The sequence below is a fragment of the Carassius auratus genome, chromosome 8 (assembly GCF_003368295.1).
Source record: "Carassius auratus strain Wakin chromosome 8, ASM336829v1, whole genome shotgun sequence".
Classification (NCBI taxonomy): domain Eukaryota; kingdom Metazoa; phylum Chordata; class Actinopteri; order Cypriniformes; family Cyprinidae; genus Carassius; species Carassius auratus.
This window is the reverse complement of record NC_039250.1, coordinates 24,864,008-24,874,811: the sequence shown is the minus strand read 5'-3', so window position 1 is coordinate 24,874,811 and position 10,804 is coordinate 24,864,008. Positions and strand designations below refer to the sequence as shown.

At 37.2% G+C, this 10,804-nt stretch overlaps 1 long non-coding RNA gene across 1 annotated transcript; it reads right to left on the bottom strand.

Moving 5' to 3' along the window:
• Positions 1–4,294: 4,294 nt before the first annotated feature.
• On the bottom strand, positions 4,295–9,958 carry LOC113107770 (uncharacterized). Its single transcript, XR_003292711.1, has 5 exons — positions 9,735–9,958; positions 9,261–9,332; positions 9,034–9,169; positions 5,871–6,040; positions 4,295–5,605 (listed from the first exon to the last, which is right to left on the bottom strand). It is a non-coding gene; the product is annotated as an uncharacterized LOC113107770 (long non-coding RNA).
• Between the last annotated feature and the right edge of the window lie 846 nt (positions 9,959–10,804).

Below are 10,804 nucleotides of genomic sequence, written 5' to 3'. Positions count from 1 at the left end.
TCACCAACCTCCACACACCGGGCCTCATCTACAAACACTGTTCCTCAAACTCTAACATACATCTCAACAACCGATCAGCCTCCACGCACCGGGCCTCATCTACAAACACTGTTCCTCAAACTCTAACATACATCTCAACAACCGATCAGCCTCCGCGCACCGGGCCTCATCTACAAACACTGTTCCTCAAACTCTAACATACATCTCAACAACCGATCAGCCTCCACGCACCGGGCCTCATCTACAAACACTGTTCCTCAAACTCTAACATACATCTCAACAACCGATCAGCCTCCACGCACCGGGCCTCATCTACAAACACTGTTCCTCAAACTCTAACATACATCTCAACAACCGATCAGCCTCCACGCACCGGGCCTCATCTACAAACACTGTTCCTCAAACTCTAACATACATCTCTACAACCGATCAGCCTCCACGCACCGGGCCTCATCTACAAACACTGTTCCTCAAACTCTAACATACATCTCAACAACCGATTCACCAACCTCCACACACCGGGCCTCATCTACAAACACTGTTCCTCAAACTCTAACATACATCTCAACAACCGATCAGCCTCCGCGCACCGGGCCTCATCTACAAACACTGTTCCTCAAACTCTAACATACATCTCAACAACCGATTCACCAACCTCCACACACCGGGCCTCATCTACAAACACTGTTCCTCAAACTCTAACATACATCTCAACAACCGATCAGCCTCCACGCACCGGGCCTCATCTACAAACACTGTTCCTCAAACTCTAACATACATCTCAACAACCGATCAGCCTCCGCGCACCGGGCCTCATCTACAAACACTGTTCCTCAAACTCTAACATACATCTCAACAACCGATCAGCCTCCACGCACCGGGCCTCATCTACAAACACTGTTCCTCAAACTCTAACATACATCTCAACAACCGATCAGCCTCCACGCACCGGGCCTCATCTACGAACACTGTTCCTCAAACTCTAACATACATCTCAACAACCGATCAGCCTCCACGCACCGGGCCTCATCTACAAACACTGTTCCTCAAACTCTAACATACATCTCAACAACCGATCAGCCTCCACACACCGGGCCTCATCTACAAACAAAAGAGGAAGATCAAGTCAGCTATAATAGTCACAGGTGAGTGCAGCAGTTGGATTCTGAGAAACCAGATCTATCTGAGGCTGAATGATGAATTCTGTTGAATAATCTCTAGGAGATATTCAGCAACGTGATCCACTATCTAGTGTTTTGAAATATATTCTTATTCCTTATGATCATCTGAGTTGGCTGATAACCATGCCAGCTTGGTTTATTAGGAGAAGCATTAGGTTTCCAAGAAAACAAGTTTTGAACTAATAAGAACTGTTTCTTGAGCAGCAAATCAGCATATTATGTGACTTGTAAATTCAGCTTTGCCATGTTCATAAAATAAATAATATTTAAAATTGTAATAACATTTCAATAATTTATAAGTGTTTGGTTATATCAGTTTATTTGTTATTTTCTAAAATTAAAGTTCATGCATTCCAAACAAACAATAGTGTTTTTTTATAAATAAACATTGTTATTAAAAATTAACATTACGCAGATTTAACATTAAATTAATTCATTTATTAACTAAGTAAGAATAATAATGCTGAGAATACATTACCAATTGTCAGCAAATTAAACTATTCTAAATAGTGACTGAGTTGCTTGACTGAACAATGAAAATAGTTTGGTGTTGGGCTTCACTGAGCACTGCATGAAATGACTGTCTGCCCTACAGAGAAAAGAGAATAAAACTGGCTAGTCTGTGTCCCTGATTGATACCAGGTCATGCTTGTTGTTGTTGCTCTGTGCAGTCACATCCACTAGGACATGCAGAGCAAGGCCGGCTGAGCTGTTTCCTGCTATAGAGTCATCTGGTCAGAAGTTATAATATGATGTGGCTGGCCAGAGGGCGGAACCGGCGCCAGTCTACTGACCTCGGGTCAGTCAGCATGAGGCCAGAGAGCAGGAAGGATCAAGCGTACTGACCAGCAAGCCAGCCTCACTGAGCAAAGCCAGCCACGTCACTGTAAGACTTAGCCAAAACACCGCTGTGGTTAATAGGCTTAGAGAGAGAACTAGGGCAGAAGCGCAGCACGTACTCTCGGCTGTGTCATGTTTGATCTCAGTTATCAGTGGAATGAACTAGGTTTTGCTCTAGGACACAACCTCGTGGCTCTAATTATAAAGCTAACCTCATACGAACTACAAACAATACACAATACATACAATCATGACTGTACAGGCTGCTATAATAGATTGATAAATGAAATCCACACCATACAGATGTGACATTTCATGCTACCATAAACAATTTAAATGTATATAGATAACATATTAAAATATAGTTTTTATTTGCAAGTTCAAAGTGTTATAGACATGAATTTATTAATTTGAATTATTTTTAATATATCTATATTAAAAGCCATCTGTGAAGTGAGTGAGAATCATGGGAGCCTGTTTAACAGGAGCGTCTGTAAACTTAATGGCCCAATTGTTTTAGGAACAACAGTCTTTTTCATTATGAATGCATACACAAAGGACAGCAAGACTTCATTAGAGAAGAAGAACAGTGGGCAGAAACAGAAAATGCATGATAGGGACGGTCAACATTGAGAAGGTCTGTGTCGAAACAACATAGAATTACTTCTGCAAAGTGACAGCAAACCTCAGTATGCACAACTGAAGACAGTATTTCCACCAAAACGCACCACAGAGAACTTCACAAAGCCGGCATTCATGAAAAAGCTAAAACACACCAATGCTAAAATGCAAAAAACAAAAACAAGAACAATATTGTCATGATCTTAAAACCTGAATATTTGGAGCACCAGGGTGAATTTTAACATCTGCCCTGGCCAGTTCAATTCTCTGAATGAATATTATCAAAACACTATGGACAGTTTTGGAGAGAAGAGTAAAACGTTCCCAAGTCCCCCTTTAAATAAACAACAACTGCAATTCATAAAATTGTAAATAACTGTTTTCTATTTGAAGAGATTCTAAATCTAATCTTTTACTGTGACAGCAAAGCTTTCTGCAAATCATTGTAATATGATTCTAATATGATTTGGTGCTCAAGACTCATTTCTTATTATTATCAATGTTTAAAACAGATGATTTTGGTGGAAGCCAGGGTTTCCAGGGTTCTTTAATAAATAGAAAATGCTTAACAACAGCATCCATTTGACAAAAATCTTTTGTAATATTCTACATTCTACTGTAAGTGATTCATTTAATGTATCTTTGGACAATAAACAGTTGCATGTCTACGTGGAGGCCAGGGGTGGCACCAGAACACCCACCCCCAACCGAAATTTTTATGTCCACCCCAGGTGCCCCCCCCCTTTCAGATGTCTTGCGATGGGCTTGTTTTTAGTAAATTTCTAACTGCATCTGGCAGTGCTACCTCAGTAACCCCTCAACCCCATTACACAATCATTCTCGCCCCATAAAAATAATGAACTGATCCTTACGTAACATCATTAATAGGAAGTGACACCATACAACTCTTCTGAACAACATTGTGAGCAGAGTCAGCAGACATAGGCAAGTTAACTTCTTTTATAACTATAACATAAATTATATTGTGATATTGTGATTGTCAAGCTTAATGACTCATTACATCTTAATTACATCAAATAAAGATAGAAAATGATTACTTGTGAAAATTATCCTTTTTTTATTTTAACAATATAGATAATTTCTTAATATCATGCATACCATGTGCTCTCCTGTTATTCACTACATTTAGGGCAGGGGCCGTTATTTATTATAATTATTATATTTGATCAAGTATCTTATCCCACATGCATATGTTGAATGTAGTAATGTCCATGTCAAAGCTGTGTGTTTGTGTTCTTCCTAGATTTTCATATCTCAGTGTTCAGTAAATTCAACAAACAATGCCACATAATGACAAGGTGAACCAAGTTGGAAAGGTAGTGTCAGTGCATCAGTTTTCAGAGCTCTCCATCTCTCAGATTTGTACCCTGATACAATCCTGTCTCTGAGGTATACAGACAATGCCTTGGACTTCATGGCTTGGTTTGTGCTCTGACATGCACTGTTACCTGTGGGACCTTCTATAGACAGGTGTTTGCCTTTCCAAATCAAGTCCAATCAACTCAATTGACCACAGGTCGACTCGAAACAAGTTGTAGAAACATCTCAAGGATGATCAGTTGAAACAGGATGCACCTGAGGTCAATTCGGAGTATCATGGCAAAGGCTGTGAATACTTATGTACATTGTGATTTTTTTTTTTTTTTTTATAAATTAGCAAAGATTTCAAACAAACTTCTTTCACATTGACATTATGGGGTATTGTTTTAAGAATTTTGTGGAAAATTATTAAATCCATTTTGGAACAAGGTTGAAACATAACAAATTGTTGTTATGAAAAAGTGGAGCGCTGTGAATACCTTCTGGATGCACTATACAGGCTTGTTGTATGTTGGTTTAAAACCAGAGCCTGTGTTCTTTATTTTATGTAGAGCTCTTGAAAGAGGTGTGGGCCATATATTGAATGCCACACAAGTTATATGTTTTATTTATCATGACCTATTGAGTCAGTTTATTATCTTCTAATGTATGCTATGTTATTGTTGTTTAACTGCAGTCGGGTTAATAAAACGCCGTTCAGTTGCAAATTTATATCTGTTGTCTTTCTTGGTCACATAATGAAATACAGCGTTTATAGAAAATCTTACAGTGAATTGGAGTAAAAAACAACTATTGACATGTTAAGTTCTATTTGTCTCTTCAACCCCATGACCATCTTCAACCCTGTTATCCTAGTCTCAACCCCGTCACACCAAAAGTTTATGAAAAAATGATTTAATGCTTGTTGAACTCTGAAATGTTCAATGCAATTATAAGAAAACTGATTTTAGTTCAACTTCTGAAGTTTACCCACTTCTTTGATCAAACATTATGAGGTTGATGTCACACAAAATTCAATTTCAGGCTTTAGTATCAAAACTGTGAGATTTTGTGTAATTTTATATTTGGAAATACTGAGGTAGTGTGAGGACATCTGATTAACAGGAAAATGTGGATTTCATAACAAATACATTTTATGATCATATTCAGAAAGCTCCATAGGGTCCATAACAGGGTTGAAGATTAATAGTGCCCATATCTTAAAATAATGACCAATAATAATAGGGATTTGATACCTGAGGTGGGAAAATATGTTTTTCAGGAAGTTAAATATGTCATTAATGCTGTGGGGTGTTCAGAAAATTAAATTGCAGATTTGTGGAGGTTAACTGTCTTTATGCCACTCACCAAAACACTCTGGTTGAGTGCAGCTCCAACTGATCCCATCCATCAGCTTACACAAGTGAGCGTGCCATGAATTTGCCACCTGTACACCCGCACACAATACAATGAAAGATATTTCACAGAGACAGATGTCTCAATGTGTGCTGATGGTGGGTTTGCCTACAGAGCGAATGGGCAATGTCAGGCTTGTTCTGCTTCAGAAACACATCAGCCATAAGGAAATAACCTCCAGTCATCTCTGTGCTGCCCAAACCAAACATCTCACTGGTATAGTACACCTACACATAGAAAAAAAAATACATATAGTCAGTTATGTACAGTTAATACACAGATTAATAAATCATTTAATAAAAATTTGGTACATTTATAAATGCCAGTACGCCCCAATTGACCAATCAGAATTACATATTTCAAAGGGCCTTGCAATATTCTTAACAATATACTAATATATATTACACAACAGACACACATCAGCAATGAGTCATAGCAGATAATTATGTACATGCAATCCAATAACAGTGTTCCACATGTTTTAGGACTCACGTCATTGGCAAAGAGAGGGAGAGCAGATGTGTATTTTCCCATGGCAGCATGCAGGCGGACCAGGGTTCTGTGTAGCTGATGAAGGACAGTGTGACTGCAGCCTGGTCTTTTCACTACTGTCCACTGGGCCTTAGACAGATACTCATGTGCCTGGGAGAGAGAACCTAAACCTAAACACACATCAACAAAAGTAATGAACAAGAGTTTCTTGATGCCTCTTGAATTTAAGTGAGCCTAGCTATTAGAAGTTCTTTCTTCCAGTGTTTTAAAGATTCCTGTCTGGATTGCTTCTCTGTCAACAGAAGATGAAAGCAGCCACTGTGAATTCTCAGCATACAACGCATCGCATCTATCCACATAGAAGCTTAATTATCAGGGGTGTGTCTCAATCCGCTCCCTTATTCAACAGTGCAGTGCCCAGGGAGTTGGCCATTCCTAGGGCCATTGTCATCATCAAAACCATTCCATGTTCACTCCCAAGAAATCCACTGAATCCACCAAAAAATCTAGTGAGCATCAGCTGCTCACTATATTCACTTACTGGAAATGTCATCTTGTCTGCAGTCTCTCTAGTTGTGAGAAGATGAGTGCAAGTGTAAATCCATGAAGACAAAGCTATATTTCAGTCTTTAAAAACTTTTATTCTTAATATGCACAGACGAAAAACCACCCTGCATACTTTTAATTACCATAAAAGATTTAAGGGTTTTTATAAAATGTAATAATTAAATAATAATACGTTTTTATAATTTAATTCATTATAATATAATTAAAAGGAAAACAACATTTATTTGAATTAAAAACTTTAATTTATGAATGTTCTGCAGTTTTGTAATAATTTTTTTAAAATGGTTTTAAAAGAAGTCAAATGATCAGCAAAGCTGCTGTTATATATATATATATATATATATATATATATATATATATATATATATATATATATATATATATATATATATATATATATACACACATAAAGTTCACAGAACAGCATTTGTTTGAAAAGGAAATATTTTGTAACATAAATGTCTTTAATCTCACTTTTGAACAATTTAGTACATTCTTGCTGAATTATAGTATTGATTCTTATAAAGGTTTTTACTGACTATTTTTATTTACTGTATACTTTAATCATTTTGCTTAATTAGGTTGTTGTCTGAATCTTATTATGTTTGCACATTACCTGTTTTACATAAAAAATGCAGGGCAGGCATATTTTATAACAGCTGTTAAGTAGATGCACTATACGTGTTATACAGTGAGGTTGTTTATTAATACCAGATGCATTTTAATGCACAGTTTCTCTTCACAGAAACAGAGTTGCAGCTCATGACAAAGAGCTTTCAATGTAAGAGTTTTTTACTCAGACAGTACACATCTGCATGACCAGTCTGCCACATCCTGAATTACATAACAATTGTCTCTCTCTACAGTTCATGTCCAAGCACCGCCCTTGAGCCCACCAATAGACCATCCCACAGGAAGTTAACAGGGCTCTCTGCCAGCCTCCGATTTTAGCAAACATTTGTTTCCATTCTCTCCTGAAGTGGAAGTTATTGGCTGCCAGCCTCCAGAGAGGTTGAGAAAGTGAACCAAACTGTGAAGTCTACCTGTGGCTTTAAATCTAATGGATCTTAAAGGGGTCATATGATGAGATTTCACATTTTCCTTTCTCTTGCATGTTAAGCTGTATGTATGGTGCATAATGAAGATCTGTAAGGTTGCAAAGACTAAAATCTTGAATCCAAAGAAATATTTTTTATAAAAGTTAAGAGTCAACCACACGCCCCTTAAATGGCTCATTCAAACAAGCCCCCACGTCTACATCACTAAGTGGGATGATTTGCATAACGCTGCCCAAATGTTCATGCAAAGAAAGAAGGTGTAACTTTTATTCTCAGAGTTATCACAGCTACCATTTTGTGGAGACACTGTATGTTTCATTGTGAAAGTGAAACTACTTTCTTTGGTGGTCCAAAAGAAGACATAACTAGAAATCTGCACAAATATTTGTGTGTGCCACACATTTTATGGAGGATGAGGACTGTTTCCTGAAACAGTAGCCTACGATGCGTCTGTGGCACAAAGGCTGTTTCTATAAAGTGGGGCAGTTCTAACTTTGCAAAGACAGTCTGCCGCTTCTGACTCACTATCTGTAAGTACGTTTTTTATATTCAAATAATTTGCCAATGATGATTCAAACGCGAGTTTTGAGCAGTGTAGGGCAGACTCGTTGTTTATTGTTTCTCCCATCACAAATGCAGATATAGTTTTCTGTTTACGCAGCATGATACGCAACGCCAAAAAGACAGTAAAAAATATATAATAATTTTATATAATCATATTACTGATTTATGATTTCTTTATGAAAACTTAGTATTGAAGAATAGAACAATACTGTTCATTATGTTCATATATTCGTTATGAAGAAAATTTGTTAGCCTAACCGATTTGTTAAGTTGATTTAAAATTCTTGATAACAAATTTTAAGAGGTTTAAGGTTCCGAAAAATGGAATTAGCCTTTAGTCTATATATAGGCCTTTTATTAAGACTGCAGATCAAAATAAAACATTTCTTTATAATCTTTAAAATGAGAGAAATCACTGCCAATTTATTGGCTAGTTTATACTTTGCAGAAAAAAAAAATGTTTTGCAGTTAAAAAATTTGCAGTTAACTGATGAATTAAAAGAAAGACAATAAATAAATAAATCACAACAAAAACAATCGAGAGTTTTCTTGTAATGAAGAAAAAAAGATATTACAAAATTACAAAATGAATCGTAAATGATTTTGACAGTGAACACATCTTCATTGCATAACTGCATACAATCACTGGTGGCAGTCCCAAATATTAAATGTGTTAAAAAAATCTTTGTGAAGACGACTGGCAACAATTGGTTCTTGAATTCTAAGATTATAATCTTTAGACAGCACACACTATGCAACTTTTTCTGACATCTGCACACAGCAACTGAGCCCAACTGGAACAGACATGGTCCGACTGGGCACGATCAGTTTTCAATACCAAATTCCATTCATAATAAGCATGACAATTGTGTAGTGTGTTCTCAGCTTAAGAGAGATTTAAAACTGGTATAGCATTGTGTTTCTATGTATGTTTCACCTGTATTAGCCTGTGCGAGCAGTAGATAAGCTAGTACCTGGTCAACAGGACAGGATCCATACACTCGCATGGCCCAGCGCAGGAATAGGAGAGCAGCCGGTAACAACATCCTGGAACCGCTTCTTGGACATCCACTTCTGCGCCTCTGAATATGCAATCTCTACTAGATGTTTCTAGTGTCAAAAACACACAAAACACAGACTGAAATATATGCCCTGCTGGCATTCCATTTGCCCCAATTTATGTGTTGGAGTGCATTCAAACCTGTTTTTTCGATGTTTGTGGTGGTGCTCGCGGTCAGACTGCAGTGCACAATTTAATATGATTTTAGGCCATCTGGTTTACAAGAAAGGAAGTGTCCTCATAAACCATCTTCACACTGTAATACCTATGTCATTATACACATTTGTGCCTCATAACCCTGTACTCAGACACACACACACACACACACACACACACAATAACGTGTTCCAAATTATAAAACAGTCTCCTTTTATGAAACAGACACAAAATAAAGCAAGCCATTCAGGTTCGAAACAAAATAGCTGAGCAAATACAGTATTTTCATATTTAATTTAACTATCGCTTTAAGAGCTGTCCGTCAACGAACATTCTGTTCTGTCCAAGATATATCGATATGTATTTGCATGTTGACACTGTGAGACCGTGTAGAGAGCTGTGAGGATGGTGGCGTCTTTAAAAACAGCAGGTGAAAACGCATGCACACAAAACACATACATTTTCCAGTCATATTTCTTTCTCTTTTCTCCTGGTTGGCTTTAAGCACGCATGGCTGGCTATTCTCTTCCCTCTGCACATAATTTCTCCTCCAGCTGTTTGAACTCGTTCAACCTTTCCATTTCTGCAGTAACTCGGCCAAGAAGAATGTGCGCATGACTTGTTTGTCTACAGTGCCACCTGCTGTCTACACGCGCAATTACACGATGGAGCATTATATTACTTGTTGGTTAACACAGGGGCTGATTCCGTGAAATCGGTGCCTTTTGCGTCCCTAACAAATAATTTCTTGAAAAAAAAAACAGTTCTTTAACTATATATATATATATTTATTCTTAGAAATATAATTAATTTTATTATTGTCCCCCAATTTTATATCAGTCCTGTTACTAACACCAAAACCCGCCTATAAAATAATGGTACAAACCAAAAGTGACATCATTTCATGGACATTTCATAATTTAGAGCAAGTGGTTTCCTCAGTGTAAGCAAGGGTAAGTTTCTCTCTTCTTAAATATTATATTTTTCATGTTTTATCAGGGTTGTTAGAGAGGGGTCGGCATACAACATCAGTCCTGTTAACATTTTTTGAAGTGTACATATAAACATTTATTTATTAATCCTGATATTACCAAAATCTGGAAGTAATAACCTTTCATAATACATACCATGTGCCTTTCTGACATTGACCTGTTAGCTAGAAATTAGCATATTACCATCAAATCATCAGTCCTGTTACTATACCAGAGCAATAGGGGGCATAGATTCCGGCCCAGCTGCATACCTAGGTCATAGATGGTGTATTTGTTATTTGTAGGGGAAAACATTCAAAGGCAATTTAAGGATTAGGACAACAACTCAGGGACATAGACACTTATAAAGGTTATTTTGTGTGTTATTGAGCTAAAACCAGCGACGAGTCAGCAGCATATGAGCATCAAGCACATAGTTACCATTGTATGTTTCTGCATCATTTTTTTTATTTGTATGCTTATGCACCTTATTTTGTATTTTCTCTTATTTGCATAGAATTAACATCACTTACTTTGTTATACACTTTTACAGTTGTT